The 14,510-nt window shown below is 39.8% G+C and overlaps 1 protein-coding gene across 2 annotated transcripts in view; it reads left to right on the top strand.

The window, feature by feature from the left end:
- The first annotated feature begins 793 nt into the window (after positions 1–793).
- Positions 794–14,510, top strand: part of LOC108707553 (sodium channel protein type 8 subunit alpha) — a 91,034-nt gene continuing 77,317 nt past the window's right edge. For both annotated transcript variants that reach the window (XM_041582564.1, XM_041582565.1), the window contains exon 1: positions 794–983. The gene's annotated coding sequence lies outside the window, so the exon portion shown is untranslated. The remainder of the gene's footprint in view (positions 984–14,510) is intronic.

The raw sequence follows: 14,510 nt of genomic DNA, 5'->3' as shown, positions 1-14,510 counted from the left end.
TGCAGCCCTGCCTATAACTATGAATGGTGTGGCCCCTGACAGTAGACACTATGTATCCATTATGAACCCGTGCAACTTCTCATTTTCCCTAGGAGTCCAATTGCCCATGTGCTGCTGCCTGAGACCAGGGTTCCCTTCAAGGCTCAACATCGCAGGTAAGTGGATAGTGTTTGAGTGTAGGATTGAGTGTAGGATTGAGTGTAGGATTGAGTGAAGGATTGAGTGTAGGGCTGAGTGTAGGGCTGAGTGTGGGACTGAGTGTAGGATTGAGTGTAGAACTGAGTGTAGGACTGAGTGTAGGATTGAGTGTAGGATTGACTGTAGGACTAAGTGTAGGATTATCTGAAGGACTGAGTGTAGGACTGACTGTAGGATTGAGTGTAGGACTGACTGTAAGATTAAGTGTATGACTGAGTGTAGGTGTGAGAGTAGGACTGAGTGTAGGAGTTGCTGTGTTGGCCCAGATGGTGAGTACATGGGGCCCAGCCGTGTATGGAGGTAGGTGCCAATCTTTACATACAAAGCTCCCGGCTCTGTTTCTTGGCGATTTTTGCGCACCTGGGCCATTTCCAAGGACATCGAATCCCCTGAGCCGATAGTAAGACAATTGTCAGGACTACCCTTCCCACGCCTGCACAGCACAATGCATCCACCGCATTGTTTTCCACGAGAAGCTGTGAATGAAAGGCGAGTTCCCAGCGCAATTAGGAGCCACGCTCGCCCTCCCCGCCGCACTCATAAACTTGTCTCCCCAGCGCGGCTGCCCCACTCGCTTCCTTCCAGCATCTCCCCGGCACCTCCCACTCGAAGCGACTTCACGTGACCAGGTGACGTCATCAGAGGTCCTTCTCTCCCCGTAGAATGTTACAGTAGCAGCCGCGGGCAGCATGGCGACGGGCGCAGTTCCTCCTCCTGCAGCTGCAGACTCCCCACCTCTGCAGTCCGGCGGCGCCTGCGGGGACTCGCGCTAGACCTGTGGCCAAGTAAGTGCGCGGGGGAAATAAAGCGGCTGCAAAAGCGCAGCCTGACATTGAACGTGGGTCTGGGATGTGATTCGCTGCCAGTAGGATTGTTGCACAGATTGAGGGATGGAGAGTGAATTCTGCTGCTGCTCCGGGATATGGGGCTTGTGGAGATGTAACGCGTTTTGCCGCACAGCCCTGCATATTCCTCCGCTCCCGTGTGGACTGGGCTGTGGGGGAGCCGGGGCTGATGTAGCGACGTGTCTCTATCCCCAGAGCAAGGCAAAGGCACCGTCTCATTAGAACTCTTTACTAGTGATACCTGTGTACTGCACGGGCCCCGGCAAGGGAGCGATTGTTTAGGGGACGTCCTTGCCTTCAGGCTCAAACTACAACTCCCAGGGTCCCCCGACAGCCGGCAAATGTGTAGTTGGGCAGGTGTATGGGCCGCAGGTTGTGTCTCATTGCTTTACCTGCGTGTGGTCCAACACTGACCTTAATGTATGTTCAGCACCAATGTCCCCTCCTCACCCGCTCACTTACTCCAGGGGCCAATCTGCACCAGTTCTACTCCAGCTGCTCAGTGCGGCTCTACACAATCCCAACTGTCATCTCTTTCCGTCCAGCCCCTCCCTTGTCTGTGCCACATCTACATTGGAACCTATGGCCAAGGCTTATGGGGCTCCGATGGGTTCTCTGGTCAGTCCTGGCTAAGGGTCCCCCCTCTTCCTTGTCCCAACGAGACCCCCCCACCCCCTCCTAAGTCCTGCTCTTAAAGCTGTAGGTGAGTTTGGAGGAATGCGGGTGTGGTGGGTGGATATTTCTGCATGTTCTGTAACGTGTATGGCTCGGCTAAGTGCATTTATCGCTCACATGGAAAGATTCCTGTGCCGGGAGGCGACTTGTGCAGTGTAGGGCCGCGTGACGAATCGGCAGTTTGGACTGAGCCGGCTCCGCTACACTGCAGCATTTTTTTCCTCTTCACGTGAAGCCTATGGCCCTTGCGCCCTGCAATGTGAGTGCGCGTAGGAAGAAGCCCCTCTGCTTTGCCCTATGTCGTGTATAATCATGTGTTTAATCATGTGTATAATCATGTGTATAATCATGTGTATGATTTGTATAATCGCAGGGACGTCCTGCAGGCGACCCCTCACTTGTTATTTGGGGCATGTAGTGTTGGAGGGCCGCTCATCTTGCAGTATTCACAATCGGTCCATTCATATCACTGCGCTAACATCTTACTGCTCTGCAATGTTCTATTTCACTTCTTATTTCTCTTGTCGTGTTTAGAATTAAGACCAGGGTTGATCTTCAATTTGGTGCTACGACGTCCAGACATCTCTGATGGGGAGAGTCTGATTTTTTTTTTAATGTTGGGCTACAAATGGTTAAAGAGCAAAGGCTCCCTGGCGCAAACTTCAAACCTGATGACCCACGTTTTGTGAACAAAGCTCATTCAGAGCAGGACTGATACCATTGCGACTGATACCATTGCGACTGATACCATTGCGACTGATACTATTGCAGTGGTTCGTTTTGCAGGTTATATAGTTATTATTTGAGCCTAGGATCCATTAGTAGTAAGTGCGACCCTGTGGTGCTGAATGGACAGCTCCAGTGGGTCGCACTGCTTTCTGGCAGTGATTGTGGTGCTGAATGGACAGCTCCTTATTTCTGCTGTTCAGTGTGCAGTGAGATTAGTCCTGAAACCCACCTTGCATTATGGGGCTGGATTGCTGGCCTCATTTTGTCCGTATAGATCAGTCATTCTGCCTTTCTTGGAACTACAGTGCTGAATTGACGCTTCTTGATGGTGGTTAGGCCCATGTGAGGCAGTGTCGGACTGGGATGCCAGGGGCCCACCAGAAAACCGTAGACCGTAGGCCCACTTTCCAAACTATTATTCCTCTCGTCATTTAACCTCTTTATTCTCCTAGTCTTTTATATCTACTTATTATACTCTAGTCTTTCAATATTAAGCCATTTTTCCCCCATGAAGAAATAGTGAATGACAATGAAATAGGCTAAATGGTTAGAAGCAAGAATGCCCACTGACACCTGGGCCCACCGGGAGTTTTCCTGGTGTCCCGATGGGCCAGTCCGACACTGTGTGGAGGTGTTCAATATGTCGTACAGCATCCTATGGGTTACTGATCCTAAATTTTCAATATACTGTTTGATGCAGTACTTCTGGGGATTGTTTAAAACAAAATTTTGATGCCTGCTAGAGCATAGTGTTGAATTGGCAGCTCCTGAGGCTTGCTTGGCGCAGGTGGTGGGCTGAGCAGATTTGTCCTTACTCCTGCTTTACATTAAGATGCTGCATTGTTCGTTTCTTCATTCTGAAAATACCTGCTTATTTTGGACTGGTTTTTAGAAATGGGGTGCTCCAAATGTTTTGATAATTGCAGAAAAATGCAGATGGAGGGGCCCATGGACCTCACGTTTAATTTGTTGTACCGTAGATTATTCTTCACATTTCTGTAGGAAGATCTCCTGATGATCGCTAGTCCTTTAGTGTGCCTTAGCTCACGGGAATGAATAAGCAGCTCATGCACATTGCTTGCCCCAGATTGCATTAGTGAATATATAATTGCTGCTTACTTGTCTTTTTTTTGTGATGCTAAAAGTGCTACTCAGAAGGACTGCTCAACTTAAAGGGGAACTATTGGGAAAATGAAATTTCTATATACGTATCATCATGCTGAAATGAGAAACTTTCGAAATACAATCAATTAAAAATCCTGCATCGTTTCTGAAATAATCAAGTAAGATCCAATATATCTTATGGGGGGGGGGGCTCCTTTTCCTAGCAGATGAATTAGAGCTCACTTAAATAACTGATTCCAGTACAAAATAACTGCCTTTTGCACAAATTCTGCATGTAGAGAGGCAGGATGTCTGGTGATTTTTTTTTAATAGAGTGAGCTCTAATACATCTTCTAGGCAAAAGGAGCCCCCTAATAAGATATGTTGGATCTAACTGTCAATGAATCTCGGACACCAAACTGCATGTAGAGAGAATGAAGAAAAACCAATGCTGAGAGAGAAATAGTAAAGGTGAACTTTATTATTTCAGAAACAGTAACAGTACATAAATTTTAATTGATTATTTTAGAAAACTTCTTATTTCAGTATGATGAAGCTTATATTGAATTTTCATAATCGCTAGTTCCCCTTTAATCACGGTGAATGACTATAGCTTAATCCTAATGCTGGCTTTAGAGTATAGTGCTGCAGTATCAGCAGTAAACACAAAATACATAGATTGGTATTGCATTCAGTTTCTTTACCTTTTCTTTGACTACTTTGCTAACCAGACCACTTCTGGTGATTTGCCCAGCCCATGCTGTAGTGATGGATTGCTTTGAGAATACAGCCCCTTTATATTGCTGACCTCAAACTTTTGCTGCTAAGTAGACTAGTCCGATACTGGCTAGGATCATAGATGGACATAATGGATGTGATCTCTGATGACTTAGATTACTGCTGAGTAAACATCTCCCAAAGTGCTGAATAGATCGGCACATGGTTTAGCCTTATCTCAGATGGTTGCGAATAGATTATTTCTGTTTATCTGCCTTGGATTATGGTACACAATGTGCAGTTAATTTGAAATGCCAGGTCCAGATGGTGGGAGGGTAGAGCTCCAGATGTTTCATGGCCGTAAAAGCGGTGGTTCACCTTGGGGTATGTATTAGAATGGTCTATTCTTAGCAACTTTTCAATTGGTCATCAGTTTTTATTATTAATTTATTTTATAGTTTTTGAATTATTTACCTCTTTCCACCTTTCAAATGGGGTCACTGACCCCAGCAACCAAAAACGATGGTTCTGTGAAGCTACAATGTTATTGCAACTTTTTGTTACTTATCTTTCAATTTAGGCCCTCCCCTCCCTTTATATTCATGTTCCATTTTCAAACCACTACCTTAAATTGGACCCTAGCAACCAGATGAAGTAACTTCAAGCCAGGTTGGAAGACTGAAGTGACACACGGGTTTTACCACTAGCGATTCACATTATTGCCAGTGGGAATGCTTTTACAGGAGATTAGTCTCCCGCAGAAGCAGCGATTTATCGCTGGTGATCAATCTCCTGGTGTGCCATTGCCCTAGGGGTGATATCTCAACCTTAAAGACATATCTTCGAGGTTGAGATACCACTCTTAAGGGCTTATGTAATAAAAAGCACTAAGTTTGCCTAGAAGCAGTAACCCATACGAACAAATGATCAGGTAGCATTTTCTGGTCACCCGTTTAAAGGAGAATTCAACCCCCTAGGTGCAAAAATTACGTAAAGATCCCTTATCCAGAAAACTACAAGTCTTGAGCATTCCGGATAACCAGTTTCATACCTGTAATAGATCCCATACCAGTGTGTAATATTTACCTTTGGAATCCTCTTCGATCTTTTCAAAACTAAATTCAGACTATTTCTTGGAGCACTGTCATAACATGTGACACAGTCTAAGCACCTTTGAGGCTAAATGTCAACCGCTGTAAATTTCAGTGCTTAAAATTCTCCTTTTTTTGACTGTAAGTTACCCGGATCTTGTGCTGTACAACCATTTTGATAGAGAAAGATTTAAATGATCAACAGCCTCAAAGGTCTAATATGATGTAAGGCAAAATCTATATTAGTCTTGGCCCACCTGTGACCATCCATATGTTGTTTTATTACAACTCCCAGTATCCCATTGATGGCCTTGCTGAAAGTCGCTCTTCATCATATGTAGAGTCTCGTGTTGCTTCAATCTTATTTGTATTAAAGCTGAAAATGTAAGTTTCAGATGTTCTTGCTAAACATATTTTAGTCTGGCACCAGCAAATTGTTGCAGGTTGTGGAGGAACTCTCAGCTGACTGCCCTGCAGCTGTGTGTCACTGCATAGTGTTTTCCCCAGCTCTGTTCTCGTCTGTCCTGCCTTCTACTATATCATGATTTGTTTTGTTTTCTTACCTTGCAAAAAAGCAGGTGTAAATACCTTTAATTTTATCTAAGCAGAATTCACAAATCTATTGTTTTTGTCTTTATTTTTCCTTTGTATTCTGTTGTATTTAAAGGAGAACTACTGTGAAAGTGAAAATTTAAGATAAGGTTCTTCATACTGAAGTAAGAAACTTTCTAAATACAATCAATTCAAAATTCTGCATTGTTTCTGAAATAATCAAGTTTATATTCACTATTATTCACTATTATTCTTATTTCAGTATGCTGAAGCTAATATTACATTTCATTTTCACAATAGTTCCCCTTTAAGGATGCTAGAACAAAATGTTAGTTACGCATGCAGAAAGGCTTTTTATATTATTTCCAACAACATTCCTTCTCCAGTCTACTCGTATCTGCTTTCATTATTTTAAAGGGAGACTGTCATGGGAAAAACAAAAAAATTCAAAATGAATCAGTTAATAGTGCTGCTCCAGCAGAATTCTGCACTGAAATCCATTTCTCAAAAGAGCAAACAGATTTTTTTTATAATCAGTATTGAAATCCGACATGGGGCTAGACATATTGTCAATTTCCCAGCTGCCCCAAGTCATGTGACTTGTGCTCTGATAAACTTCAATCACTCTTTACTGCTGTACTGCAAGTTGGAGTGATATCACCACCTCCCTTTTCCCCCCAGCAGCCAAACAAAAGAACAATGGGAAGGTAACCAGATAACAGCTCCCTAACACAAGATAACAACTGCCTGGTAGATCTAAGAACAACACTCAATAGTAAAAACCCATATCCCACTGAGACACATTCAGTTACATTGAGAAGGAAAAACAGCAGCCTGCCAGAAAGCATTTCTCTCCTAAAGTGCAGGCACAAGTCACATGACCAGGGGCAGCTGGGAAATTGACAAAATGTCTAGCCCCATGTCAGATTTCAAAATTGAATATAAAAAAATCTGTTTGCTCTTTTGAGAAATGGATTTCAGTGCAGAAAAACATGTTTTCCGAAGACAGGATCCCTTTAAGCTCTTTTGTATCTTGTCCTCCACCAAGACTTGCAATCATGCCTGAACTAACACTCATAAACTACCAGGGTCCTCTGAAATAAGCTGCGATCTCTTTATATGTCACAGGCTTGTAGTTTTGTCATGTTCCCTTTACTATGTTTTGTTGGACATTGCTTATAATCCATCCACATTCCTTAGACTGATGTCTGTGACATGCTTACTAACACAGATCATGCCATTGATTTGTTAAAGCACAACTGTTTGACATTGGCAGCTCTATTCTCTCCTGCTCTTCTTGTTTCCACTTTTACACAGCATGTTATTACAACAAAAAGCCTCATGTATCAAGACAGTTTACCAACTACAATCTATCTATAAAATATCCTTTTGTTGGAGCTAAACTTTTACACCATCATTACTGTATGTCAGTGTTTGGAAAACCGATGAGAACCATCGAATAGGCCAAATTCGACTTTGTCGAAAATCGAAGTACTGTCTCTTTAAAAGAAACTTCGACTTTGACACCTTAAACCTGCCGAATAGCTATGTTAGCCTATGGGGACCTCCTAGAACCTATAGGCAACATTTGGCTAAGTTTTTAGAATTGAAAATCGATCGATTAAATCGCAAGAATCGTTTGAATCGAAGGATTTAATTGATCGACCGAACGATTTTACTTCGATTGCATATGGCCATATTCGATCAAAAGAACCTTCGACTTCGAATATCGTACTACTGCAATTCGATGTGAATTTCGAAGTGAAAAAACGTAAACGTGCCCCTTCTTAAGTGTCTGCCTGATAACTACAGTTGGATGGTCGAAGCTTGTTCCTCTCTTTGTTTATATACCTCTTTTCCCAGAAATTAACAGAACAACAGATATTTAATATTGGGTTTGGTGTTTCTTAGAAGAAAGCAATGTTCTTGGGATATAAAGTTTCCTTTGTACTTACTCCTACGGCTTGTTCTGCTGAGCACAACATTGCTCCTGTTGTAAGGTAATTAGAGAGAACAGCAGGGCATTAGACTGATAAATAACACAGACATATGTGCACGAGAAGACTCTCCCTGTTTAACATGTTATGAAAACCCAGTGGGTTTGAACATATTTTAAGGGCATCTAAAGACCAATGTTTAAGTGTAGGTTGATGGGCTGGTGCACAGAACCCAATGTCCTTTTGCCCCATTTAGGTTCTGAAAAGGCATTACAATGATGAAATGCAACTGTACCCTAATAAATAACTTTTAACATGATATGGAGAATATTATTCTAGAATAGTCTGCCATTTGTAATTTCTAAGATGCTGATGGAACAGAGTTAATGGAAGCATTTGGCACCCAAAGCTGTATCTATTTTCCCATTGCCTTCTGGTAGCAGAGGTTAGCATCCTATAGCTATTATAAGCTGGAGTCCCATTGACTCCCCCCCCCACTTGGAAATACATTCTCCACCTACAAATGACCCTTTTTTACGCTGTTATTCTTACCCATCCAAATATATGGGTAGATATAATGTACGATTGTGCTGGGGAGTGCATAAAATTGGAGCAAGGACTTTACGTTATTACAGGTATGGGACCTATTGTCTGGAATGCTCGGGACCTAGGGTTTTCAGGATAACTGATCTTTCTATAATTTGGATCACCAGACCATAAGTCTACTAGAAAATCATGTAAACATAAAATATGCCCAATAGGCAGGTTTTGCTTCCAAAAAGGATTAATTGTATCTTTGGGGATCAAGTAAAAGGGATTGTTTTATTATTACAAAGAAAAAATAAATAATTTAAAAAAAATTGGATTATTTGAATAAAATTGAGTCTATGGGAGAAAGCATTTGTGTTAATAAGAACTTTCTTGATAACAGGTTTTAGGATAACCGATCCACACCTTAACTAGGATGGAGAGATTTTGCAGGCTCAGTGATATCCACAATATTATATGCCATGCAGCATGAACATCTTAATTATTTTTATCTTTGATTCAACCTTTATCCTACCTTGTCTACAAATGCTATGAACTTACACATCTATATAATAATATATAATAATGATATAATGCATTTGTAAACGCCATAGGGAATTTCAGCACCTTTTACGTTAACTACTGCGAAAGAAGTTCCAGCATGTTATATGAGACAACCAGAATGCAGTACCAATAATCTGTTCTATTGTATGTAGGTCTGTGGTTAGTATCCTGACAAGTGAAACAGTTCTGAGATGCAGGAGAAAGTTGTGAATGGTGTAACATTGTAGACTTAACATCTTTTTATTTAATGTTGGCAGGAGAGTACCATTCAGACTAGATAGTGCGAAAACTTCATAGGCATGCTAGTTAGATTCAAAAGAGTTAACATGTCTTTGCAACCTTGAAACAACCTTATTCTTGGAATGATAAAGTGCGAATGCAGAGAAAACAGCTCAAAACTGTACAAAATACAACAGTCTTTGAAACATTCGAGGGATTGTTCAGTTTAAGGAATCCAAAGTGTCTGCACTTTGTATATTATAGAATATGCTGTTTTACCAGGAGGTCCACCTGGGCTGGCCTTGCTCTTGCTTGCATGATTTATATCTGGGCATCATAGTCCCCACCTTACATCTGATAGGGAACCCTTCATCATTTCCTGGTTGCTACATATAAGCAATGTTAAGTAACAATAAAATCATCAGGAAAATGCGATCTGAACTTTAGGTGGAGTCAATAAATGAAAAAAAATGAGCAGTCTTAACAGAGGATCCCGTCCCATATGATATGGTAAATATACTTTTGGATTTTTTTGTTTTGCAGCATCATGTTTGAACCGTTCTAAAATCATTCTTCATTTAGTTGTGAAAACTGAATAAAAAGTATATGTTTTGATGGGCTTGTTCTATGATATCCGAGATCAAACTCTGAAATATATTATATGGTCCTTAAAGGGGAAAAAAATTTTTTTCAAAGTGAATCAGTTAATAGTGCTGCTCCAGCAGAATTCTGCACTGAAATCCATTTCTCAAAAGAGCAAACAGATTTTTGATATTCAATTTTGAAATCTGACATGGGGCTAGACATTTTGTCAATTTCCCAGCTGCCCCTGGTCATGGGGAAATTTTTTTTTTTTTCAAAGTGAATCAGTTAATAGTGCTGCTCCAGCAGAATTCTGCACTGAAATCCATTTCTCAAAAGAGCAAACAGATTTTTTATATTCAATTTTGAAATCTGACATGGGGCTAGACATTTTGTCAATTTCCCAGCTGCCCCTGGTCATGTGACTTGTGCCTGCACTTTAGGAGAGAAATGCTTTCTGGCAGGCTGCTGTTTTTCCTTCTCAATGTAACTAAATGTGTCTCAGTGGGACATGGGTTTTTACTATTGAGTGCTGTTCTTTGATCTACCAGGCAGCTGTTATCTTGTGTTAGGGAGCTGCTATCTGGTTACCTTCCCATTGTTCTTTTGTTTGGCTGCTGGGGGGGAAAAGGGAGGGGGGTGATATCACTCCAACTTGCAGTACAGCAGTAAAGAGTGATTGAAGTTTATCAGAGCACAAGTCACATGACTTGGGGCAGCTGGGAAATTGACAATATGTCTAGCCCCATGTCAGATTTCAAAATTGAATATAAAAAAATCTGTTTGCTCTTTTGAGAAATGGATTTCAGTGCAGAATTCTGCTGGGGCAGCACTATTAACTGATTCATTTTGAAAAAATGTGGGGGGTCTGCTTCCTCTGCTTCCTCTATAGTTACGCCACTGCTTTCTACAATAACTTGGAAAGCAACCTTGACAGGAGAGAGTAATTTAACATATGAAACCACTGCAATTAACAACAAACACATTAAAACAATCGGTCTAGCTGTTGAGGCCAAATGAATGCTTCTCTATAGCATCTTATGGAGATACTTCCTAATTCAGTGATGCCTCTCAGCTGCTTCATGAATTTCTGGTCTTTTCTTAGGTCGAAGAGCTACTTTTAGGGGCAGATTTATTAAGGTTTGAGTCGTGTTTTCACATGGAAAAAAAAGAACTGTTAAACAGCTGGATTTCAGCATAGAAAATGGCATTTATTCATAGTTTTTGAAGAAACCAGTAGCTGTGATGGATATATTAGGAGTTTCTGTGTTATGTGGGCCTCTTTATCAACTTTTTGGTTGATAAAGCCGGAGTTCCCCTTTAAAATGATACAGAAGGGGTTGTTTTATGAAACAAAATTTCAAAAGACTCTAGAATACATTTTGATACATTCTGATCCAGTGTTGCTTTACAGATACATTTTATAGAAAATGAATAATGAATTTGTTGTTTTTGTAAATGTAAACCTTTACACAATTATGTTACTTGTAGGTGATACCGAAGAGGTCAGATGGTAATTCCAGCTTCCCAAAAGATGTTGGAGAAAGATTGGTCATAAATTAGAAATACTGAGGTTGAAAACTAACTTTCTGCCCTTTTAGTTGATACTAACTTTCTGTCCTATATTCATTTAATTGTAACCGAGGTAAGGCGATTAAAAGCTTTCATCAGAATGTTTTCAAGGGTCTAGACATGTCTGGGAAAAATTCCAGAATATGAAATCATGTTGACATTATGGGGCTGATTCACTAACTTCGAGTGAAGGATTCGAAGTAAAAAAACTTCGAATTTCGAAGGCTTTTTTGGGCTACTTCGACCATCGAATGGGCTACTTCGACCTTCGACTACGACTAAGACTTCGAATCGAAGGATTCGAACTAAAAATCGTTCGACCATTCAATAGTCAAAGTACTGTCTCTTTAAAAAAAACTTTGACCCTCTAGTTCGGCAGATAAAAGCTACCGAAGTCAATGTTAGCCTATGTTAGCCTAACTTTTTTTGATCGAAGGATATTCCTTCGATCGGTGGATTAAAATCCTTCGAATCGTTCGATTCGAAGGATTTTATCGTTCGAACGAAGGAATTATCCTTCGATTGTTCGATCAAATTTTCTGCGCTAAATCCTTCGACTTCGATATTCAGATAACCAGATAAATTGGATCTTCCTGTAATTTAGGGTTCCTCAAACCCTTTTAAAATAAACCCTAGAAATGAATGTGGTTAACTTGTCAATTTGTTCCAGGTTATCATAAATATTCGTACATTTTTAGTTCATTCTGCTGCCGCTACAAACTCGATGCCCTTGTTTAAACTGCAGCATCTCCTATTCTAAGGATGTCTATGTAGCTACAGATTGAGTGGCATCAGAAGATGCAAAATGCTGTGCAGGAAGGGTGTTTTTTTTACAGTAGAACTGTCACACCACTACTAAACTACAATGTGGCAATTTAGGTATGAAGGTTAGTGGGGCAGGCAGAAAGTAATACTAATACTCCATTAGCTCATGTTCTTATGTGTGCTCAAAACTTCTTTTTAAATGTGCAGAAAAGAATCCAAGTGAAAGTGCCCTAAATATGTTTGTTTAAATCACAACAGCCAATAAAATCAAGAAAAATATCCAAACACTTTAAAAATTTAGCAAATGAATTAAATCGCCGCATCCCTCCCAGGCAAAAAATTCCATATTACTTCTGATCTCAGTATCAAAAAATAATATTCCTGTGCTGAAGTTATTTGCATTGACCTTGAATTAAATTGTATATTTGGAAATCCCTTTTACAGTTGCTTAGAAAGAGAGCAAACCTATCTAGAAAAAAACATTTTGGCTGGGGATGTATTCATTTCCACTTTTGGTTTTGTTGCATATGTTCATAGTTTGTCCAGTTAATATTATATTTTTCGGAGATCTGATCCTCAAAAAAAGCATTTATCATTCAAGGTCAAGTTTTGCCAAAGATTAGGCGGAATTCTTTTCCTGTTCCTCTTTGAAAACATCCATGAAAGAAATCTTTAATTCTCCTGAAACACATTATTTAGAAATTTTCAATAATTCCAACATTATTTGAAAATTGAAACGCTTTGGAAAGCAGTTTCTGTCTCTGCAGGTGATGACCACATGTACCGTTGAAACAAGGAAGTAGAATTTTGCTTTCATCTAGACAGAAATTCCCATAATGCCTTGCACTGTGATCGTCTTTTTTTTAACAGGTCTGTTAAGCACAGAACGTGCAATGCAAAGTAATAAAAATGGCTATTAAATACAAGTTGCATATTTTTTGTTATAAGGTTTATTTGTGTGTCTTTTTCTCTCCAGCTTTTAAGGGCCCATGCCTAGGGGAATTTGAATGTCCCTCTATTTAAAAACTTAATGAAATGCTCAAGTTGAATTTCTTTTATTGCGAAAGGCATACAAGTGTTGCATGTTAAAAAAGAAATCCAATGAAATTCTACTATAATGCAGCAATTAAGGTCGGAAGGTTAGTGGGGCAACCAGTTAGAAAAAAAATACTCAGCTCATGTTCTTATGTGTGCGCAAACCGTTTAAATGTGTAGAAAATAATTCATGTGAAATTGCTCTTAATATGTCTGTTTAAATCACAAGAGCCAAGGAAATCAAGAATTGTATCCAAACACATTCAAAATGTAGTAAATGAATTGAATAACCACAGCCCTCCCAGGCAGAGAATTCCATATTCCCACTGCTCTCCGTAGCAAAAACATAATATTCCTGTGCTGAAGGTGAAACATTCCTCCTCTAAACATCATATATGAGCTCTTGTACTTTGCTCTTCCATGTGAGGAGAGAAATTCCCAAGTGTGCAATTTGCATTGACCTTGAATTACATTTTAGATTTGGAAAACCCTTTTACAGCTGCCTAAAGAAGGGCCAACCTATCAAGAAAAATACATTTTGGAGGGGTTGGATGTGTTAATTACCACTTTTGATTTTGTTGCATATGTTCATAGTTTGTCCAGTTGAATTTTTATTTAATGTATAATAATATGTTCGTCATTTGTCCAATTTAATATTATACTTTTCAGAAATCTTATCCTCAAAGAAGCATTTATTATTCAAGGTTAAGTTTTGCCAAAGTAGGCAGAATTCTCTCCCTGTTCTCCTTTGAAAACATTATTTTGCAAAATCAAAGAAATATTTCATTCTCCACACATTATTTAGAAAATTTTCATGCATTATTAGTAAAAGGAAATCCTTCTGAAAGTAGTTTGTCTCTGTCCTTTGCAGGTGATGATTACATGTACTACAAACCATTAGAATTCTTCTTTCATCTAGCCATGACTTCCCACGAGTTGAACAATTCTACTTTTTCATGTTGGTAGATTTAAGGCATGGTGCTCCATATTATCTTGAAAGACCTGTAGTTTCCAAATGTTCTGGATAATATATACCATACCCGTTTCCTGAATTTAGAATATAAGCCACACAAATTATATGTTATCTATGATAGGAAAAAAAACTTGTGCTCAACACTAAATAATTTTAAACCATTAGACAGGGGTGCAATGAGGCTGTGACCACAAAATTCATATAGACAAAGCAAGAGGTCCTCCTCACTCAACCCATTATCAATATATATACCTGTAGGACAGTAAGACATTTTGGGGCAGATTTATCAAGGGTTGAATTTCGAAGTACAAAAAACTTCAAAATTCAACCATCGAATTAAAAAGCTTTAAATTCAAATATCGAATTCGAATTTTTTTCAGAAAACTTGACAATCCTGCATCGAATAAAAATCGAATTCGATCGC

The sequence above is a fragment of the Xenopus laevis genome, chromosome 2L, assembly GCF_017654675.1.
Source record: "Xenopus laevis strain J_2021 chromosome 2L, Xenopus_laevis_v10.1, whole genome shotgun sequence".
NCBI lineage: Eukaryota > Metazoa > Chordata > Amphibia > Anura > Pipidae > Xenopus > Xenopus laevis.
The sequence above is the reverse complement of the archived record's forward strand: the minus strand, read 5'-3'. Positions and strand labels throughout refer to the sequence as shown.